The sequence below is a fragment of the Ceratotherium simum genome, chromosome 20 (assembly GCF_057802395.1).
Source record: "Ceratotherium simum simum isolate JZ-2026a chromosome 20, ASM5780239v1, whole genome shotgun sequence".
Lineage (NCBI taxonomy): Eukaryota > Metazoa > Chordata > Mammalia > Perissodactyla > Rhinocerotidae > Ceratotherium > Ceratotherium simum.
Window position 1 is genome coordinate 19,538,047 of NC_141919.1, and position 22,808 is coordinate 19,560,854.

The window sequence follows — 22,808 nt, forward strand, 5'->3', positions numbered from 1 at the left end:
GGCAAGGCAAAGTTCTTAATTCTCTTTTCTATATTAATATGATATTGTGATTTAGTGACCACTGGACATTGAATCCAATCAGTCACAATAGAGGATTATAGAATTGGCTCTGAATAAATTACACTTGCAACATTTTTTTTTTTTTTCTGAGACTGTGTTTCTGGTTGGGTCAAGTTTGATGTGGACAATTAGTTCTGTAAGCTAAATGGCTTCTCATAACCGAGTATTACCCACTGCCTGGGTTTTCCTTGTCCTGTTCAGCATCAACTGATATTAACTCTCAAAGACTTCCCCCATGTCCTGTTCAAACTCCCATCATATTGTTGCCATGGCGATGGTTTGCTTCTCTAAAAGAGTATTTAGGAGGAAAATCAGGTTTGGAAATGGGGAGTGGGAGAGAAGCTTCCTTGGATATAAGTGCTTTTGCTGTACTGGAACAACATGTGTGATAGGGCATGAAAAAAGAATGAGGCCAGGGAATTAACTAACACATGAATGTAACTTTTCCTCCAGAATCACTACTGAATCAAGGGTCTGGGGCAAAGAATGTCTTGGCAAATTCAACTATGACTGAGAAAATTGACTCCAGCAATCCCATGTGCAATGAGAAACGTTTTTCAGTTAAAAGTTATTCATTGGCTTTACCCCAAAATGATGCCTTTTAACTTACATAATGATCTTTTTAACAAGTGTGTGTATATCATCCTCAGTATATTATTCATTAATACTATAGTTTTTTTCCTATGGAAAATATTATTCATCATTTACTAGTCACAAAACCAGCAGAGTAGTATTTATTTGAGGTAGACTACTTATTTTTAGAAGAGCTGCCATCTTTTTTAACTGAAAGTGCTGTCCATGCTATATACCAGCCTTCCTCCCCCTCAGTCTCTTATTCTACCTCTCCTACACTACTACCACCATTGTTAATTTGATGCATGGATTCCCTGGGCATCCAGGAGTCTATTGAAATCCTAAGCTAACAAACCCAATTCTCCTATTCAATGGGAAATTTTGTGTTCCTCTTCCAAGCATTTTTCTGATGCGATATGCCCTTTCCAGTGCCCTGACTTGTCAGTAAATGCAGTGTAGGGCATGATGGCATGATTAGATTTAGCTAAACTCAGATCACTCACCATTTCTGACAGACTGGGCTCAAGCCAATTTTCCCTCCCTTTCCTTTCCTTGAAAATGTGTATTTCTTTACTAACTTGCTTCAGTACCATGCTAATGTTTAGAAATGGCTTTATAATCCTGTTTCCTGAATTTCCTATTTCCTACTAGAAACAGGATACTAAAGAATTAGAAGGGGAAAGCCAGCATCTAAAGCATGAATTAAACCCAGTGAATGTGGAATATATTTATTATTCCCTCTGAAAACATCTCATTTGTTGTTTTGTCCATCTCAGAGCAAATTTTGTACATGCCAACCAACTCACACTTTGAATTTGGAAATAACATTTGAAAATGAATTTTTGGACAAGCACACAATGATGATAGCCAAAAGACAGAGGCTGTTTTCAAACGGATACATTTCAAATGGGACATTTTCCAAACTATTTCTCTTCAGTTGTCGTTTGCTTCATTCTTATGTGTTTCAAGATTTCATTTTACTATTAATCACAAAAAGTCAAGTTTGTTTCAGTGACAGAATGTTCTTAGCATATTTCACATTCATTATCAGGTCTGTCTCTGCCATTGTTTTATTTGAGAAGTTTTATTTTGGTAACTTCTGTTGAGTTTGAAGATTGATTTTAGGGCAGAAAGCTTTCTTTGTATTGAAGTCTCAGTGGACTTATTAAAGGGAAGGCTTCTGAGAAATGGGTTGTGTTGAGGAAAAGGAAAGCTCTATCCTTTAACAGATTTTGGATACACATGTTTAAGCCCATTTGTTAATGAAGACCAAATGATCAGTATCATTTGAGGAAGAGTATGACTTTGCCCACTTTGAGCAATGTCAGAAAGAGATCAAAGGAATTATATTCTAGACATTTAGGCCTAAACACTGGGTCCTAATTCCATTGTGTTTGTAACCACCTGTGTGATCTTGGGTAAATTATTTAACCTCTCTGTAATTTGATGTCTTCCTCTTTAAAATAAAGTGTTTAGGTCTCGACTTGACTTAGATCCAATACTATGATTCCCTGTCGTAAGGGCCATGCTCCGTGGGCATGAAGAACATAGTCGATTGAGGCTAAAACTAGTTAACCAGGGTTGGATATTAAAATGGAAGAAGGACTAGAAGTATCAGCAGGATTTAGATCACAGAGGGCCTTGTCTGCTAAGCTAAGGTATTGACAATTATTCTGAAAACTAGGGAGTGCCACTAAAGGGATTTTAGCCGAGAGGTGACCGCAAGATTCAGGTATTAAATAGATTGCTCTGGCTGTAGTATCTTGAAGCGTGGGAGATGGTGGGATTGGAAGCTGAGAGATTAAATCAGAGGCCTGGAGAATTGATGAGGACCTGGGCTAAGGCAACAGTAATGGGGGTTATATAAACTGGGCCTTGTTAAATTGATGAGTTGTGGTAGAGGGAAGAATTTAGAATAACTTCCAAGTTTCTGTGTTTGCTTTCTGGTTGGATGGTTGTTCCAGTGTCTGAGAATAAAGGTCTTGGGAAGGAAGGACAGAATTTCTCACTTCGTGATTCCTCTTTGGTGAGCTAGAAAGGGTATGTCAGTTATTGATTCTAGTGGGACTGAGACAAAAATAAGAAATTTTTGAAGAAATTTAATTTAAGAAAATTAAAAGTGATGTTATTGATGATTTATGAGCCTCATTGAAGACCTGATAACAGAACTCTTTGAAGTAAATAACATACAATCAGTAATATCACTTTTAATTTTCTTAGATTATATTTTTGTTACTTACACCCTGCCTTCTTATAAAGCTATGCATAGTAAAATCCCAATTTTTTGGAATCCAGTCGAAAAGCTCAGAGTTTTGTTTTACTTTTTTCTCCTTTCTCTCTTTTATGTTATTAACCAAAGAAGGATTAATGAAAGTGAACTGGGTAACGCAGGGGAAATAATTGGTAGAGTAGTGATCAAGTTAGGCTACAGGTCAGCACAGAGTCTGCCTAAGGACCAGTTTTCTATTTCTAGAATTCTGTGTAATGGTAACCAATGTCCATGATATTGTCCCTGAAGCATAGCAAGATCCTAATGACAAAATGAATTGGGTCTGTCTTCTACGGATGATGCCAGACATTGCAGAAACTGACTTCCCTTTGGTGTTCTCAAATTCTTAGGACACAATTATGTTGAGATTCGTTTCAATTTGTGTTTTAAATTTATGACTTTTAAGGTTTCCCTTTCACATCTAAAAATCTGAATCTTTACATGGCAGGTAGAATGATATCAATAACCCAGAGTTTTTGCTTAGCCAGGACAAGGGACTCCAGAACCACATGCTAGTGAGTAGCAATTAAGTTTCCACAGCAAGCGAGGAAACACACACCTATTATATCTAGACATGTTGGTGAATGGTGGCAAGTGAGGTCAGGGAATTTGTTAGGGACTTATTCCGCTAAGTGCCTTGAAGATGGGAAACTTGGAGAATAAATAGCTTTTAGGAAAACAGAGTGTATTGTTAGGCAAAATTTTAAGGGCTACTAATAAAGAAGCTTCCATCTTTTCATCTCAGCACGCCAGCCTCAGACTCTCTTTAAGAAAAGGAGAGAAAAAAAGAAAAAAAGAAAGAAAATGCGCCCAAACTAAACCCCAGGAGAGAGACAATGTGTCTGGTGTGTTTCAAATGGTGACTTCGTCTCAGGCTGCTGAACAGTGACCATGTGACTTGCCTTTTTGTGAAGTGTTCCTCAGGCAGCCTGAAGGAAATTCCTGAGGCAACAAGAACCCTCCTGTCTCTCTGGAAAACTCTGTCTTCTGTGCCCTCTATTGTGGAGGAAAGAATGAAAGTGTGTGGTCACTGGGAATGAGGGAGGACGTGGCTGGGATGTCCAAGTCCAGGGCCCCCTGGCTCTGGGATGACTTGTGGAGTCACGGTGATATGGGGTCAGGTCTGTCTCAAGTGAAAGGGTTCTGCCTTCCTTGTAGATGACTTCCTGTAGGGAAAGAGAATGCTGCCTCGCCAGCAGTGGCTTGACATCCTCCCTCGCTCTCTGTCTGTTGGTGTGAACTCAACTGGCTCCACGTTTATCCACAGGCAACTAGATCATATCCTTTCTCCCTTTCCATTATCTAACGTGAAAAAGAGTTTTTAAAGACTGTGGCTGAGGAAAAGTATTCACTAAATGTGTATTGAAGAATAAACACATGAACTGTATATGAAATCCTAACAATGCTTAGGAATCACTTGGGGAGCTTGTGAGCAAAGCAAATATTCCAGCCTGCCCCCAGGGGTGCTGATTCAGTAGGTGGGTGGGGGCCCAGGAATTTGCATTTTAACAAGCTCTCCCAGTGGTACTGATGTGAACAGCTCTTGGAAGGACCACACATTGAGAAAAGCTGCCGTAGATTCAGCTGAGCTGGAGGGAAACTCAATTAAATGCCTTCTCCTATGCTGGCATCTGGGCAGAACAGACTCTGTGTTAATCAACAGTGGTGGCAAAAGATTTTAAGTAAACAGTTGACGGGTTTTCATAATTTGATTATGAAAGATCGTTTATAAATAGAGAAGTGAATTGAGTTCAGCTGCCCTGTTTTGGTTTGTGGATGACATAACATCATAATCTGAAGGAATGTTTGTTCCTATTCTTTTTATTTTTTGTTTATATGATATTTCTTTGTGTATTATTTTCATGAATTTTTTCAGTCATGTGACATACAATTTCAGATATTTCTATTCTGTTGAATTTCTAAGGAGATATGGTTGTGAATCAGAGCTCCCAAAGATAGGTCCATGGTCAAGATTCTGCAGCATCCAGCATATGCTCCCCATTTACCCTTTCCTCTGTGATGGCCCTTGGAATTGCAGTGGTCGCTCAAGTGCGTGTCCCTTAAATTCCAACGGTATGTGATAGTACCAAGTGAGTAGTGGCCAGTTCTCTTGGGGTCAAGGCCAAAGCAGCCATAACTGATGCCCACAATGGTAGAGATCCCCACCCCCACCCACCTCCCCCTGCTTGCTCTACTCTACAGCCTTCGAAAACTAAGGAAGGAAGAGGTTCTGGATAGGAAGGGGGAGGAAGAGAACATCAAGGACTTTCATTTGAAAAAGCACATTCAAAATTAAAATTAGTTTTATACTTGAAATTTTTTAAAATGATGCCTAGTATTAAATATTAAATATGGAAAATTGAGCTGAACAAAATTTTCTTGGCTCCTGAGCATAGGAGAGAATTACAGTGCTGTAAGTGCTGGGGCGGGATGGGGGCAGGTCTAAGAAAATCTTTAGAAGGGGACCATTTAATTTTTATGTTTATCACACATAAAATTTATGTTTAAAAGCATTTGGGAATTTTGCTCCAACCAGTGGCTCTTCTCTACTTTCATTTTCAGAGGCATGTGCATAGGAATTGCATTTTAGGGATCACATTGATAAGTTTTACTTCTTCTCCCTCAAATAATCAAAGATTTGTTAAAGTTTGATTGATAGATAGATAGATAGATAGATAGATAGATAGATAGATAGATGGATGGATGAAGGAAGGAAGGATTCTGTTGTTGTTGTTTTTTTTTTTGTGAGGAAGATCAGCACTGAGCTAACATCTGCCAATCCTCCTCTTTTTGCTGAGGAAGACTGGCCCTGGGCTAACATCCGTGCCCATCTTCCTCCACTTTATATGGGACGCTGCCACAGCATGGCTTGCCAAGCGGCGCATCGGGTGTGCGCCCAGGGTCCAAACGGGGAACCCCGGGCCACTGCAGTAGAGCGTGTGCACTTAACCGCTTGCGCCACTGGGCCGGCCCCAGATTCTGTTGTTTATAAATCCATTAACAGCAACATTTTATATATTGAATTGCCTTACTTGAAGTGAGACTTATCCATGAAAATGAGCTCTTGAAGGCGTGTTTCTCGAAGTGTGGTCTAAAACTGCCTGTTATAGAATCAACTTCACTGGATTCCACCCAAACCTACTAGGGTAAACCCCTGGAGGACCTTGAGAATCTGCATTTTAACAAGTAACTCAGTGAACCTTGTGCACTGTAACATTTGAGAATCTCTCTTCTGAAGTGTGACACTTTAGTAAAGAGATGTTGGCTCATTAAAATTATGCTTCTGGCATGACCACACCTAAGCATCTGATTTTTATTGTTAAAAGTTGAGCACCCAATATCTCTCTATATATTCATGTAGGCTCATCATGTTTCAGGCTCACAGAGCATTGAATGACTTTCATAATTGTTTCTTAAGGGACGGCGCAGGAAAGCTAATGTAGGTGCTAGGAATGTGTAACTGATAAGTGGTATCCTGGATTAGAAAAAAAGATGACGTTTTAACTTCTTTCTTGTTTACTTCAAGACATGTTGGAGACAGAAAAATTTTGCAGCAAAGAAAGAGCACTAAGACTAACGTCTGCTCTAATCATTCCGCCGTTGCTGAACTAAGCAAGCTCCCTCACATCTGCTCCTTTCCCCCTTGACTTCCTCCCAGTTGCTGGGATCACCCATTCACCAAGTTGCCCAAACTGGAAAACCTGGGCTTGTGCTTTGTTGCTCTTATCCCTTACATAATCAGCCAATCATTTCTGCCAGGTTTCCTCAAAATTGTCTCTGATCCATCCCCTTCTGTCTATTCCTAGTTCCCAAGATCAGTCTTTCTTTTTCTTGCGCCCAAAATACTATAGCTGTCTACTTCAAATTGATCCTTCTCACAGCCACCAGAAGGTCTACTTAAAATGCCAGTGAGATCAGGATGCTGCCGTGTTTGACATTCTTCAGTGGTTCCCCTTCTCCTCGGTATGGTATATAAGACCTTCAGTGATCTGTTCTCTGCCTTCATATTTTGTTTTTCCTTTCCTCAAACCATGGAGTTCCTTATAGCTGGGCTTTTTGCACAAGTTGTTTCCACTGCCTGGAAAATCTGAACCACACCTCCTCCTACCTAACTCCTGCCCATATTTTAGTACTCAGCTCAGGTGAGCTGGATGAATTCAGGAAAAATTTCCCTGAATCCCCAAAGCCAGATTAGGCTCTCCTTTTGTGCACGTCCGTGAAAGTCAGTGGGTATTTCTGTCTTTGCTTTTAGCATGTTGTAGTATTGTTAGCTCTTTCACCTCATTCTGAAGATCTTCTTAAAGTCAGGAATCATATCTGAGACAATTTAGTATGTGCAGCATTTAGCAGAGAGTCTAGAAGATTTTGGGTGCTAGATGAATTACACTTGAACAGGTAAATGTTGGAGGGAATGGATAACTAAGCTCTGGATGCAGGGCTCTGAAGTTGCTACTTAAAAGAACCAAATGGTATTACAAGGTCTTAGCATTTTTGTCCAATTAAAGAGTACTTTGTGCTTGAGTTGATATACTTTATATGTTCCCCAAATTGGAATATTAGTTAAGGAATTGGACCAATAATTAGTATTCAGTAAAAGTGATGCAGAATAAAATAAGTACTCAAGGAAGAAACTGTAAGTAGGTAGCACCGGATATCTGTTTTGAAAATATTTACTGGAAGGGAAAGTGAGACATTGAAATTACCTCATCTATTGATTATGTTGGAGAAAGGTCATTCCTTAATATAGTGATCTAAGAGACTTTAATGTATTACCTTTAATAATGTTGTTGACTGGGTTACACTGTGAATTAGAGAAACTACTATTAGAAGAAAAACTACACTGTTAAATTTGCTGGGCCATTCTTGCTTTATCCTTTAACAATGCCTTTGGCAAATGTCTCAAGATAACTATGTAGGCAGAATCCTATTGCAGTATCTTGGCATTTCCATTTAAAGGTAAATGTGACTTAGGATTTGTTTTTCTATTAGCATTAAGTTATTTTACTATATAGAGTATCATGGATAGAAGTCAAATAGAAGTCTTAGTTTATCAGGTTCCTACTGGGAAAAAAATAGACCAAAGTCAAAACAAATTTCTTATGGAAGAGATCAGAATTGTTAGAAAATTATCTTACTACCTGTTGGTTAAGATCAATGATAGATGTACCTGAAAAGAAGGTAAATAATTATTTTTTGGCATAATCTCCATGCTTACCTATCTCTTTGCTAGAAGAAAGAAATAAATGAAAATATTTCAAAGACAGACTTGCCATACAGGCATCTATAAAAAATATTTGCTCTATAGTGCTAGTTCATGAGTAAATGATGGCTTGAACGTTTAGAATCTGGCGGTTTAATTTGTAGTTGTTGAATGCTTTGGGCAAGCCTAGTGATTTCCCTTTGAAGTAGGGTTTCTCAAACTCAGCAATACTGACATTTTGGGCTGGATAAATCTTTGTTGTGGGGGCAGTCTGCCCTGTGCATTGCTGCAATATCTTTGGACTTTATCCACTAGATACCAGGAGCACCCCCCTCCCATCTCCCATTGTGACAACCAAAAATGTCTCCCGACATTGCCAGCTACCCTTTGTGGGGTGAAATTACCCCCACTTGAGACCATTGCTTTAAACATTTCCCCTTGAAGATAGATATTTTAAGGAGTGGGTAGGTAATTGATTTTACTGGAAACCCAATAGAGACTTCCTAGTGATGTGAAGGGGGTGCTTTAACTATAGACACACTTGCTTTTTCATTTTACAAAAGACTGAAATTTAGCTTACATTTGGGAAATTAACTGGTCGAGTTCTATTCACTAAACATAGAAAGACTAAGGAATTATTTTCTCATCTTATTGTCAATCATCTCTTGTAAGAAAATTGAATGTGGCCAATTTGTCTGAAAGTGTTTGAGTGTTTCGTATATATTGCTTTGTGAATTAAAAGCAGAGCATATTTTCATTTGATTGATGTATCAAGTGAAATATTTAACTTTTACCATTATTTTGTTCTAAAATAACTTCTTAGAACTATGTGAGAATAATTCAATATAAAAATCATTTCAATGAATAAATGAAGAGAATATTTTACCTCATCAAGATGAATTTTTTTGTATGATGTTAGCTCATGTGAGCAATCAAATATTCTGAGATAAATCTAGTAATTAGCACAAAGAGGCTATGTAATTTAATTTAAATATGAGTATAATTAAAGCTAATTTTGGGTCGTTAAATTCAGCGTGATCAAATGGACAGGAAAACCAGATTTTAGCCCTAATTCTGCATTAATTAATATCCTAGCTGAATTACCTAAAATAAATAGTTTTATCTTTCAATGCCTCATTTTCTCATCTATAAAATGACAAGATTAGGTTAGATCAAGACTGGCAAACTTTTTCTATAAAAGGCCAGTTGTAAATGGCTTTGTGGGGCACATAGTCTCTGTCACAACTGTTGAACTCTGCCATTGTAGCTTGAGAAAGCAGCCATACACAATACATAACAAATGAATGTAGTGTGTTCCAATGAAATTTATTTATGAATACTGTTCATTTGTGGAAAAATCGTATGTTGAAATCCTAACCCACAAAGGTAATGGTATTAGAAGGTGGAGCCTTTGGGAGATACTTAGGTCATGAGGGTGGAATCCTTATGAATGGGATTAGCCTTGTAAAAGAGGCTCCCTAGCCCCTTCCACCATGTGAGGATACAAGAAGTTTGTGACCTAGAAGAGGGCCCTCACCGGCATGCTGGCACCCTGATCTTGAACTTCCAGCCTCCAGAACTCTGAGCAATAAATTTCTGCCGTTTATAAGCCACCCAGTGTCTGGTCTTTTGTTATAGCACCCCAAACAGACTAAGATAGACTGAAATTTGAATTTCGTATAATTGTCACATATCATGAAATAGTATTCTCATTTTCAACCTTTTTTAAATGTAAAAACTATTCTTAGCTTGCTGGCTGTACACAAACAGAGGGCAGGTGGTACTTGGCCTGTGGACTGCAGTTTGTCAACCCTGAGATGATTAAGGTTTCTTATAGCTCTCACGTTCTTGGATTAAGCAGGAATGATAGAAAGCCATTGCATGCCCCCTATTTATTTTAAAATGACTTTGATATCTGAAAGAGCTGAGAGTAAATCATTCATTCATTATAGTGTCATCTCACGCTCATCAGGAGCGGTGTGTGCTGGGTTTGCTGTCTCACGAATGTAGCTCACATTTAGCAAATGTTAGTAGGAGAATACTTTTTTTCTACCTCTAAAAAAGTGAATGCCTCAGTTCCTCAAAAGGTACCATTATTCACAAACACTATTGAAATGTACAGAGACTGAAAGTGAAATGATATTAAAACTTAACATTTGAAAAGTCCTTTCCAATTTGCAGAGTACTTTGCTTTACATCAAATGAACTGAACTTCATAGCAATCTTGTGAAACAAGTGTACTAACACAATTACTCCTCTTTTTAGCTGAAAAAATTATGGCCCAGATAGGTTAAGCCACCTATTAGTGGACTTTTCTCATTCCAAACTCATTCCCTCCCTTGCACTTCTCTGTGTCTTATATGTTCCCCCTTTTACTCTCTCTTCAACTGAGACCCAGTTGGATTATAGAGTTACCTCATGTATTGATAATACAAACAAGTAGATCATGTGCGTCCTTGACAACAAAAAGGATTAAAAGGCATATTCTCAAAATGATTGTTGACAAGATAGAAAAATTCTCTGAATCTCAATTTCTTTCATTATAAATTAAATTAAAATAGTGCTTTATGTTGTCCAGAAATTAATACACATTTGGTGTTGGCATACACTGTAGTCTATGTTCAGTAAATATGAGTTCCTTCTTTTAAACCTAATAAAACAGAAATGGTGCAATGCAGATGAACAGAATTCAGGATGTCTTTTGTAGTAATTTGGATTTAGGAAATACATATTATTTACAAGCAGCTAGTTACACTTTGCAGTTATCGTAGGTTGTACTGGTCAGGGTTCGCCAGAGAAACAGGACCAGTAGGGTGTGTGTGTGTGTGTGTGTGTGTGTGTGTGTGTATGTGTGATTTCTTTTGAGAAATTGGCTTATACAATTATGTAGGCTTGGCAAGTCCAAAATCTGACGGTGGAGTTTGGCAGGCTGGAGACTCAGGAAAGATTTGCAATTTGAGTCCAAAGATAGTGTGCTGTAGAAGCAGGAATAACCAGTATTGCAGATGAAGTCCAAAGGCAGTCTTCTGGAGAATTCCTTCTTGCTTGTGGGAGGGTCAGCCTTTTGTTCTATTCAAGCCTTCAACTGATTAGACGAGGCCCACTCACATTATGGAAATCAATCTGCTTTACTCAAAAACCACTGATTTAAATGTAAATCTCATCCAAAAAAACCCTCACAGAAATATCCAGAGTAACATTTGACCAAATATCTGGGCACTGTGGCCTAGATAAGTTGAGCCATAAAATTAACCATCACATAGATCATTGTTATATTAATTATTTTAGATATAGTTTGCTTGCATATAACAGAAATGCACTCATGCTAATTTAAATGAAATTTTTCCTCTGAGGCTAATCTCTAGGATATCCAGCAACTGGAAGGGAAATACAACACAAGGACCCAGGCTTCTCTGTTATGCGGCCCTAGTCTCTCATTTTAGCTTCTCTTGGCCCATCTGCTCTATACTTTGGTTTTTCTTTGTAGACCAGATTCCTTTATTACTCTGTCTTTCGCTAACGCTTCCTACAGTGTCCAGTTCTATGTGATCTTGCAGTTGTATTCCTTACATCCCACCAGTTTGTCTCTCCCATTCTCCTAAGGAATCTCATTGATTCAGGTTTGGTCAGGTGTCCACCCTTGCCTGTGTAGCTATGGTCAGGGAAATTGAATCACCAGGTATAAATGTGGGCCCCTAGACCCATTCTTCTAGTAGGTGATGTGGGTGGGAGCAGATTATCTTAGCAAGGGTATAGGCACCATGCTTCACTAATTCAATTAGCATGAATCCCCTAGACGCATAATAGTTTAGTGGTTCTGGAAGCCGCCAGAGCATAAAAGGTACTGCAAATAATCTAAAACTAAGGTTTCACTCTGCAAGTGAAAACCAATTAGTTTGCACTTTTTGCTTAGATATAACAGGAGGAAATGGACTCTAAGGACAGAACCTGATTTTAGGGTACTATAAAGACAATATTTCTGATGGAGAGGCTTAGAAAGCCTGGAAAATAGTAGGCTCTCCTCCATTGTAGGAACACATTGAAATTAAGGAGAAATGCTTTTAGAGTCCCACTGTCCGATGGCTTAATGGGCTCCAAGGTCCCCTTAAATACCTCCTTGAGTTCCCCCATTGTTCATGGTTTCACTACTGCTGAAAGGTCCAATGGAACTTTTAATGGCGTTTGTCAGCTCCTCTGGCTGAATGAAATTGCACAATCCCAAATTTATATCCCTGAGAAAAGAAAGCAAAATACCACATTGTTTAGAAGTACTAACATGACAGTAAACTGAATCTGAGAAAAATTTTATGATTTTTTAAAAAATTAACCATGTTTGAAGGAGTTCAGTATAAGAGAGATTAATGTGTTAATCAGAATATTCCTATTTTTGTTGATGTTCTTTTGAAGGAGAAAAGTTCATACACATTTAATGCTGCCAAAATGAGTATTGTTTTGTTTTTAGGTGTACTGCAATTCACAAATCAAAACAGGAATATAAAATGAGCTCTTCTCCTCCATTCATTTATTCCTTTATCACACACTTATTCCTTCTACAATCATCTATTGCTATGTGTCAGAAAGGTGTTAGAAATTCAAAGATGAAAAATACTAGACCCCCTATCAAAAGGAGCTAATAATGGAATTAGGGGGACAGACAAGCAAATTGGAAATGACTCTGGGGCTTGATATATGTTTTCCTGTTGGTGAGCATAGATAAGGGGCACCAAATACAGCCTGGGGTTACTAGAAAGGTCCCTCCTGAACTGAGCATTGAAGGAGATAGCTATGGGAAGTTGCATTAGAAAGAATATTCCAGATAAATAGAGTGGCATGTACAAAGGCAAGGAGGCATCCTAGAGAATACAGCCCACGGAGGGAACTCTGATGAGATAAGCTGAAGCGTAAAGTGTAACGGGAATGTCATGGTGAGAGGTGGGCTGAAGAGAGTGACATGAAGCTAAGGGGCTGCTCCTGGTGGTGGTGTGGGGTATATTTATACTGCTCTGTTGTACAGCGCATACTCGCTTAAGAGGCTGCCCCGTTTAGGCTGCTCAAGTTGAAGTGCAATGCTGCCACCTCCTCACCCTCTGCCTCACAGAAGCTCCGTAGCTAGCACCACTGCCTCCAGCTGCGCAAATGCAGAGGCGAACCCAGATTCATTAGTCAATAAATGTAGGAATAGTTCAGCAGCCGCGGGATGCACTATTAAGAGGGTTACACTGTAGGAGGGATCCTCGCTTTTCTTTTCCTTCTTTTTTTTTCTGTGCCCCTGGCAAACTCATTTTCCATATCCAAACAACTTTGCAAACTGCCTCATCGTGGAGAAATGTTTTGTCCTGTTTTATACATTTTAAAATGTTTTCATTCAGAGTGATAATGGCCTTATGAGAATTACAGGAAACAAAAGCTATGGCACAGAACTTCTTTCTTTTGCTCTGGACAGCTATAAAATGTTAGGCAAAGGGAATAATAAGCTTACTTTGCAGTTGTAAATAATAGCATATCATTGAGCAGAAGGAGTAGGTGTGCATCCATATGTGTCCCCATTCAACAAATGAATGAACTCTAGACATCGAGACTGTTTGAATCTAACCTGACTTCTCTAGGATGGTCATCCTCCACCATCCTGTAAAAGCCTCTAATAGGTGAACTACTCAGTTATGAATACACCATAACTGATTTAGTTTTTTTTCCTATTAATGGACATTTGGGTTATTTCTCATTGTTGAGGTCATACGAATAAAAGTGCATTGAACACTCTTATGAACGTCTGCACTCATTGTCTTGGTTATATACTAGCAATGGAATTGCTGGGTTATAGGGTAGGTGTATGTTTGACCTTAGTAGAAACTACCAAAGAGTTTTTCAAAATGCTCATACCGTTTTATACTCCCTTTAACACAATATGTGAGAGTTTCAGTGGCTGCGTACTCTCACCAAAATTGGCATTTTCTTTCTTTTTTTAATTTTAGCGATTCTGATGGGTGTATAGTTGTATCTTATTGTATTATAATTTCCATTGCCCTGATGAATTAAATTTCACTTGAAAAAATATTTTTAACAAACAATAACAATAGCAAAAAAATGTATGGGTAAAGTCGAGGAAAGAGGGGAAGAAAATGAACTTTTTTTGAGCTATTATTGTGGCTAGAAACCAAGATACATGATTTATATCTTCTCATTTAGTCTTTAATAATGAGATTGTTTTTTCCACTTTTTTATTTATTTATTTATTTTTTTTATTTATTTTTTTTATTTTTTATTTTTTTAATAAATTTTTTGTTTATTGCAGTTACATTGGTTTATAACATTGTAAAAATTTCAGGTGTACATCATTGTACTTCAATTTCTGCATGGACTACATCATGTTCACCACCAAAATACTAATTACAACCCATCACCACACACGTACCGAATTATCCCTTTCACCCTCCTCCCTCCCCCCTTCCCCTCTGGTAACCACCAATCCAATCTCTTTCCCTATGTGTTTGTTTATTGTTGTTATTACTACTACTTAATGAAGGAAATCATACGGTATTTGACCTTCTCCCTCTGACTTATTTCACTTTGCATTATACCCTCAATGTCCATCCATGTTGTCACAAATGCCTGGATTTCATCGTTTCTTATGGCTGAGTAGTATTCCATTGTGTATATATACCACATCTTCTTTATCCATTCGTCCCTTGATGGGCACTTAGGTTGCTTCCAAGTCTTGGCTATTGTGAATAACGCTGCAATGAACACAGGGGTGCACGTACCTTTGCAAATTGGTGTTTTCAAGTTCTTTGGATAAATACCCAACAGTGGAATAACTGGATCATATGGTAGTTCTATCCTTGATTTTTTGAGGAATCTCCATACTGTTTTCCATAGTGGCTGCACCAGTTTGCACTCCCACCAGCAGTGTATGAGAGTTCCCTTCTCTCCACATCCTCTCCAACACATATTGTTTCCTGTCTTGTTAATTATAGCCATTCTGACGGGCGTGAGGTGATATCTCATTGTAGTTTTGATTTGCATTTCCCTGATAGTTAGTGATTTTGAACATCTTTTCATGTGTCTGTTGGCCATCTGTATATCTTCTTTGGAGAAATGTCTGTTCAGGTCTTTTGCCCATTTTTAATTGGGTTGGTAGTTTTTGTTGTTGAGATGCATGAGTTCTTTATATATTTTGGAGATTAAGCCCTTATCAGATGTATGGTTTGCAAATATCTTCTCCCAATTGTTAGGTTGTCTTTTCGTTTTGTTGATGGTTTCCTTTGCTGTGCAGAAGCTTTTTAGTTTGATGTAGTCCCATTTGTTTATTTTTTCTATTGTTTCTCTTGCCCGGTCAGATGTGGTGTTTGAAAAGATGTTGCTAAGACCGATGTCGAAGAGCGTACTGCCTATGTTTTCTTCTAGAAGTTTCATAGTTTCAGGTCTTACATTCAAGTCTTTAATCCATTTGGAGTTAATTTTTGTGCATGGTGTAAGGTAAGGGTCTACTTTCATTTTTTTGCATGTGGCTATCCAGTTTTCCCCACGCCATTTGTTGAAGAGACTTTCTTTTCCCCATTGTATGTTCTTGGCTCCTTTGTCAAAGATTAGCTGTCCGAAGATGTGTGGGTTTATTTCTGGGCTTTCGATTCTATTCCATTGATCTGTGTGTCTGTTTTTGTGCCAGTACCGTGCTGTTTTGGTTACTATAGCTTTGTAGTATATTTTGAAATGAGGGAGTGTGATCCCTCCAGCTTTGTTCTTTTTTCTCAGGATTCCTTTAGCTATTCGGGGTCTTTTGTTGTTCCATATAAATTTTAGGATTCTTTGTTCTATTTCTGTGAAAAATGTTGTTGGAACTTTGATAGGGATTGCATTGAATCTATAGATGGCTTTAGGAAGTATGGACATCTTAACTATGTTAATTCTTCCAATCCAAGAGCACGGAATATCTTTCCATTTCTTTGTGTCTTCTTCAATTTCTTTCAGAAATGTTTTATAGTTTTCGGTGTACAGATCTTTCACCTCTTTGGTTAAGTTTATTCCTAGGTATTTTATTCTTTTTGTTGCAATTGTAAATGGGATGGTATTCTTAATTTCTCTTTCTGCTACTTCGTTGTTAGTGTGCAGAAATGCAACTGATTTTTGTATGTTGATTTTGTATCCTGCAACTTTACCATATTCGTTTATTACTTCTAAAAGTTTTCTGGTGGATTCTTTAGGGTTTTCTATATATGAAATCATGTCATCTGCAAATAGTGACAGTTTCACTTCTTCCTTTCCAATTTGGATCCCTTTTATTTCTTTCTCTTGCCTGATTGCTCTGGCTAGGACTTCCAATACTATGTTAAATAGGAGTGGTGACAGTGGGCATCCTTGTCTGGTTCCTGTTCTTGGAGGGATACTGTTCAGTTTTTCACCATTGAGGATGATATTAGCTGTGGGTTTGTCATATATGGTCTTTATTATGTTGAGGTACTTTCCTTCTATACCCATTTTATTCAGAGTTTTTATCATAAATGGATGCTGGATCTTGTCAAATGCTTTCTCTGCATCTATTGAGATGATCATGTGATTTTTATTCTTCATTTTATTAATGTGGTGTATTACGTTGATTGATTTGCGAATGTTAAACCATCCCTGCATCCCTGGAATAAATCCCACTTGATCATGGTGTATAATCTTTTTAACGTATTGTTGTATGCGATTTGCTAGTATTTTGTTGAGGATTTTCTCATCGATGTTCATCAGTGATATTGGCCTGTAATTTTCTTTTTTGTGTTGTCCTTGTCTGGTTTTGGTATCAGGGTAATGTCAGCTTCGTAGAATGAGTTAGGGAGCTTCCCCCCCTCCTCAATTTTTTGGAAGAGTTTGAGAAGGATAGGTATTAAGTCTTCTTTGAATGTTTGGTAGAATTCACCAGGGAAGCCGTCTGGTCCTGGACTTTTATTTTTGGGGAGTTTTGTGATTACTGCTTCGATCTCCTTACTGGTGATTCGTCTATTCAAATTCTCTACTTCTTCTTGATCCAGTTTTGGAAGGTTGTATGATTCTAAGAATTTATCCATTTCTTCCAGATTGTCAAATTGGTTGGCATATAGCTTTTCATAGTATTGTCTTATAATCTTTTGTATTTCTGAGGTGTCTGTTGTAACCTCTCCTCTTTCATTTCTGATTTTACTTATTTGTGCCTTCTCTCTTTTTTTCTTGGTGAGTCTAGCTAAAGGTTTGTCAATTTTGTTGATCTTTTCAAAGAACCAGCTCTTGGTTTTATTAATTTTTTCTATTGTTTTTTTGGTCTCGATTTCATTTATTTCTGCTCTGATTTTTATTATTTCCCTTCTTCTACTGATTTTGGGCTTTGTTTGTTCTTCTTTTTCCAGTTCCTTTAGGTGCATTGTTAGATTGTTTATTTGAGATTTTTCTTGTTTGTTGAGATAGGCCTGTATCCTTATAAACTTCCCTCTTAGAACTGCTTTTGCTGTATCCCATAAATTCTGGCATGTCATATTTTCATTTTCATTTGTCTCCAGGTATTTTTTGATTTCTTCTTTGATTTCTTCGTTAACCCAGTCGTTGTTCAGTAGCATTTTGTTTAATCTCCACGTATTTGTGGCTTTTCTGATTTTCTTCCTATAGTTGATTTCTAGTTTCATACCGTTGTGGTCAGAAAAGATGCTTGGTATTATTTCAATCTTCTTAAATTTATGGAGACTTGTTTTGTGGCCTAATATGTGATCAATCCTGGAGAATGTTCCATGTGCATTTGAAAAGAACGTGTATTCTTCGGTTTTTGGATGGAATGCTCTGTATATATCTACTAGGTCCATCTGTTCTAAGGTGTCGTTTAAGGCCAATGTTTCCTTATTTATCTTCTGTTTGGATGATCTATCCGTTGGTGTAAGTGGAGTGTTCAAGTCCCCTACTATTATTGTGTTACTGTCTATTTCTGTTTTTATGTCTGTTAATAATTGCTTTATATATTTAGGTGCACCTACATTGGGTGCGTAGATATTTACAAGTGTTATATCCTCTTGTTGGAGTGTTCCCTTGATCATTATGTAATGCCCTTCTTTGTCTCTTTTTACAGTTTTTGTTTTAAAGTCTATTTTGTCTGATATGAGTACTGCTACCCCAGCTTTCTTTTCATTGCCATTTGCGTGGAGTATCTTTTTCCATCCCTTCACTTTCAGTTTGTGAGTATCTTTAGGTCTGAAGTGTGTCTCTTGTATGCAGCATATATATGGGTCTTGTTTTTTTATCCAATCAGCCACCCTATGCCTTTTAATTGGAGCATTTAGTCCATTGACGTTTAAAGTAGCTATTGATAAGTATGTACTTACTGCCATTTTTTAACTTTTTTTTTTTCCTCAGTGTTTTAGTAGTCCTTCTCTGTTCCTTACTTCTTCTATACAGAATTGATGGTCACTTTAGTTTGACCTCTGTCTGAAAGCTGTACTCTTTAACTCCCCTCCTCCCTCCTTTTATGTTTTTGATATCATATCTAACCTCTTTTTTGTGTATTGGTATCCATTACGTTCTAATCATGGAAATAGATAATTTTTCCTATTTGTGGTCTTCTCTTTTCCCCTTAAATCAGTCCCTTTAACATTTCTTGTAGCACTGGTTTCTTGGTGACAAACTCCTTTAATTTTTGCTTATCTGGGAAAATTTTGATCTCTCCTTCCATTTTGAATGATAACCTTGCTGGGTAGAGTATCCTTGGCTGTAAGTTTTTTCCTTTTAGCACTTTAAATATATCATGCCATTCTCTTCTAGCCTGTCAGGTTTCTGCTGAGAAGTCAGCTGATAGCCTTATGGGGTTTCCTTTGTATGTAACTTGACATTCTCTTGCGGCTTTTAGGATTCTCTCTTTATCTTTAATTCTGGACATTTTGATTTGATGTGTCTTGGTGTGGGCCTCTTTGGGTTTATCTTGTTTGGGGCTCTCTGTGCTTCCTGTACCTGGATGTCTGTTTCCTTCCTTAGGTTAGGGAAGTTTTCATCTATTATTTCTTGAAATAGATTCTCTGCCCCCTTGTCTCACTCTTCTCCTTCCGGGACACCTATAACACGGATGTTAGTGCGCTTGATGTTGTCCCAGAGGTCCCTTAGACTGTTCTCACTCTTTTTAATTCTTTTCTCTTTTACCTGTTCACCTTGGGTAATTTCTTCTAGTCTTTCTTCCAGCTCACAGATCCGTTCTTCTGTATCCTCTACTCTGCTTTTGAGTCCCTCTAATGAATTTTTCATTTCCAGTATTGTATTCTTCATTTCTGATTGGTTCTTTTTTATATCTTCCATTTCTTTGTTGACATTCTCACTGAGTTCATCTATTCTTCTCCCCAGATCAGTGAGCATCCTTAACACTCTTAGTTTGAACTCTCTGTTGGGTAGGTTGCTCATTTCTGTTTCACTTAGTTCCTTTTCTGGGGTTTTGTCCTGTTCCCTTACTTGGAATGTATTCTTTTGCCTCCTCATTTTGCCTCTTTCCCTGTGCTTGTGTCTACATATTAGGTAGGTCAGCTACGTCTCCTGCTCTTGGATAGCTGACCTTATGTAAGTGATGCCTTAGGAGGCTTCCAGTGTGCTTCCCTCAGTTCTCAATGTTCCAGGGGTGGCCCCTATGTGGGCTACGTGTGTCTGTCTATTGTGGCCTGTTAGCTCTCCCTATAGGCGCCCACGGAGGCTGAGTTATGCTCCTGGCCAGCTGTTGTTATGCTCAGCTGCTTGTAGTTGTTGTGGGCCCTTCAGTCTCTTTATCAAGTGTGGGGAGCCCCAGCACAGTTGGCTGTAAGTTCTAATACCACATTTGTGTTGCAGTATTTCTTTTAAGTGAGTAGGCCCCCAGCGTGGCAGGTTGTTAGGCTCAGGGCCTTACAATTGCTGTAAGCCTCTAGCCTATTAGGTCTCTTGTCAGCTCTCTGAGGATTGCAGCTGGGTGGGGCTGGCCTCAGGCACAGGAGCACCCAATTGTTTCAGGCTTTGGAAGGTGGGGTAAACCCCCTATGTGGGTCTTTGAGAAGCACAAGTCTTCTGCAGCTGACAAGCCCTGTTGCCCAGAGGTCCACACACATAGTCAACACAGTCCTGCCCCATGTGAGCGCCCCGACCTCCCCAAGCGGACCCAGTCTCACCACGGCGGGAGCCCCACACTCTCCACCCGCTCCTTGTGCACACCCTGCCCGCTCAAGTCGGCTCAGTTGCCAGGCTGCAGAGAATCCAGTCACCAATCTATGCAGGCCCACACGTTGCCTGAGGGCTTGTTGTTGGGTTTGGCCCGTCTCTAGGGTGGGCTGCCTGCCCTGGCTGAGCTGGATTAAATCGGTGCTCTAGTGGGTGGAGCAGACCCTGGGCTAGCAGGCCTCAGGGAGAACTCCAATGGCGTCTGTGTCAGCACGCCCACACCAGGCCACAGCAATGGCCGCCACCAATGACCCAGTCCCTGGAGAGGTCTCACCCCTCACCGAGATGCACTCAGGGCCTATTAGGTGAGTCTCTTGTCACCAAAGCACTGTGCACCTTTCTTTCTGGTGATTTTAGGATGCTTTCTGGAACGGGTGAGTTTGTGCGCGGGCCCTTTAAGAGCCAGTTTTAGTTTCTTTGTGAACCGGGTTTTCTTGGGGTACTCCCCAATGCTTTAGTAGCAGGCACAGTCAGATATTATGCCGCTGGTCTCGATTGTGCTGGGTCCACAAAATGCCCCCGGCGGGGGCGCTCCCCGGCTCAGGGCCCCGCGCCTCCAGGGAGGGTGCGGACCTGTGAGCTGCCTCCGGCGGCCGTGAAGCTGGCGGCTTGTGAAGGCGGCGGTTTTTCCTCTCCGGAAGGGAGTCTCTGCCTCTTCTACCTCAGTTAGGATTGTCCGTTGTTGCAGTAGTTCCTCTCATCCAGTTTTCAGTTCTGTCTCAGGCGTAATTTTTCCATGAGTAGTTGTAAATTGGCTGTGTCCACGGGAGGAGGTGAGTTCAGAGTCTGCCTACGCTGCCATCTTGACTCCGCCTCCTAATAATGAGATATTATTATCTCCAGTTTTCAAATGAGGAATTTGTCATTGAGACATTAAATAAAGTAGGACATTAAATAAAGTAGGGATAGTAATAGTATTAATTACTTTGATGTAGTTGGGAGAAATAAATGAGTTATACACATTTATACACATTATGATTTTACATAAAGACTGAGAATAGTGCTTGGCACATGAGAAGCAATCAATATGTTTTTGCTGTTTTGAAACATAATGCTACAAATTGTAAATAAAAATGAATTAGCTTGTGGCTTTTAAGGAAAATTAGAATGTGGTAGGCTACAGATTTATCCAGCTGAAATTAACATGAGGAAGTTTTACAAAATGTTGGCAGAATCACTAGGGATGTATCCATACTAGCAGTGATGGTCACCCTTGAAGAGTTGCAAAATGGGTCTGATTGTTGTCAGCTATAGTTATTCCACGGAGCTTGGTTTGGGTGGAGAGTGTCCACATTTCAGAAAGAGGGCATATCCTGTAGTTAATTGAGTAATGAATTCACTACTTCCACCAAACTTCTCAGATGCCTCCTATGCATGAGATGTCATACTGAATGCTGGAAATACGAACTTGTATGGTGATTATGGTTAGCCTTCACGGAGCTGAAGAGAAGAAAAGACTGTCTTTCGCAGTGTATTCTATCCCCCCAACCCATCACATCTAGTTCCTTAATCAATTATCCTTAGACCACTTAGGGTGCTTTGGAAGACTTACTGGCCAGTAAAGTTTCACCCTCCCCCTCCCTTGTTCCCCTCTGGTAACCACTAATCTGTTCTTAGGGATAGGTATTTTTAAATGACCAAAGCTGTTATCCACTTTACTTCATTTACATTCCTCTTCTATCAAAGAAGATTTGAGGTAATAATATCTTTACTTCAAACTAAAAAAACAACTTCTTTGACTAGTTTTTAAAAATTTTTACTATACCTCAGCCTTCTGTTAAAACGCTAATATTGGGAGGGGGGATATATGTACTAGTTTAGCAGAAAGGGACAGAGAATATGTGCTGGACTCAGAACTAGAAATTAATTTAATACAATAAATATTTTTGAGCATTTCCTGTGTTCCAAGCTTCATGCTAGGCATTAGCAATATAAAGATGGAAATGATGTAATCTATACATTCTAGGATCTGACCAACTAAGGGAAAAATTTACATGAATAATTAATCAGAATGCTTTCTAATAAAAAATAGGATGGAGGGGCCGGCCTAGTAGCATAGTGGTTAAGTTCACATGCTCCGCTTTGGCAGCCTGGGGTCTGCAGGTTTGGATCCTGGGCAAGGACCTATGCACTGCTTATCAAGCCATGCTGTGGCAGGCTTCCTACATATAAAATAGAGGAAGGTGGGCACAGATGTTAGCTCAGGGCCAATCCTCTTCAGCAAAAAAAAAAAAAAAAAAAAGATGGAAACATGTTCCAGATGTTATAAGAGAACAGTGTGTGAAATAACTAATTTTGCTTGAGGAAAAAGGCACCATAAAATGGGTGATATTTGGGTTGTATGAATCTTAAAAGATGATTGCAACAGGAAGAGAAGGAGGGAAAGGACATTCCAGATAGAGAAAAGAGTATGTTCAAAAGCATCAAGGTGTGAACGAGCATGGCATGTTGGGTGATTTGAAGTTGATCAGTGTAGCTCAGTAAAGGAGGCTTGAGGGAAAAGTAAGCAATGTGGCAGGAGCTAGGACAGGAAATGAGACG

At 39.0% G+C, this 22,808-nt stretch overlaps 1 protein-coding gene across 14 annotated transcripts in view; it reads left to right on the forward strand.

Moving 5' to 3' along the window:
* The window catches only part of TRPM3 (transient receptor potential cation channel subfamily M member 3), an 806,860-nt gene that overhangs the window by 285,958 nt on the left and 498,094 nt on the right, over positions 1-22,808 (forward strand). The gene's annotated exons all lie outside the window — the stretch shown is intronic.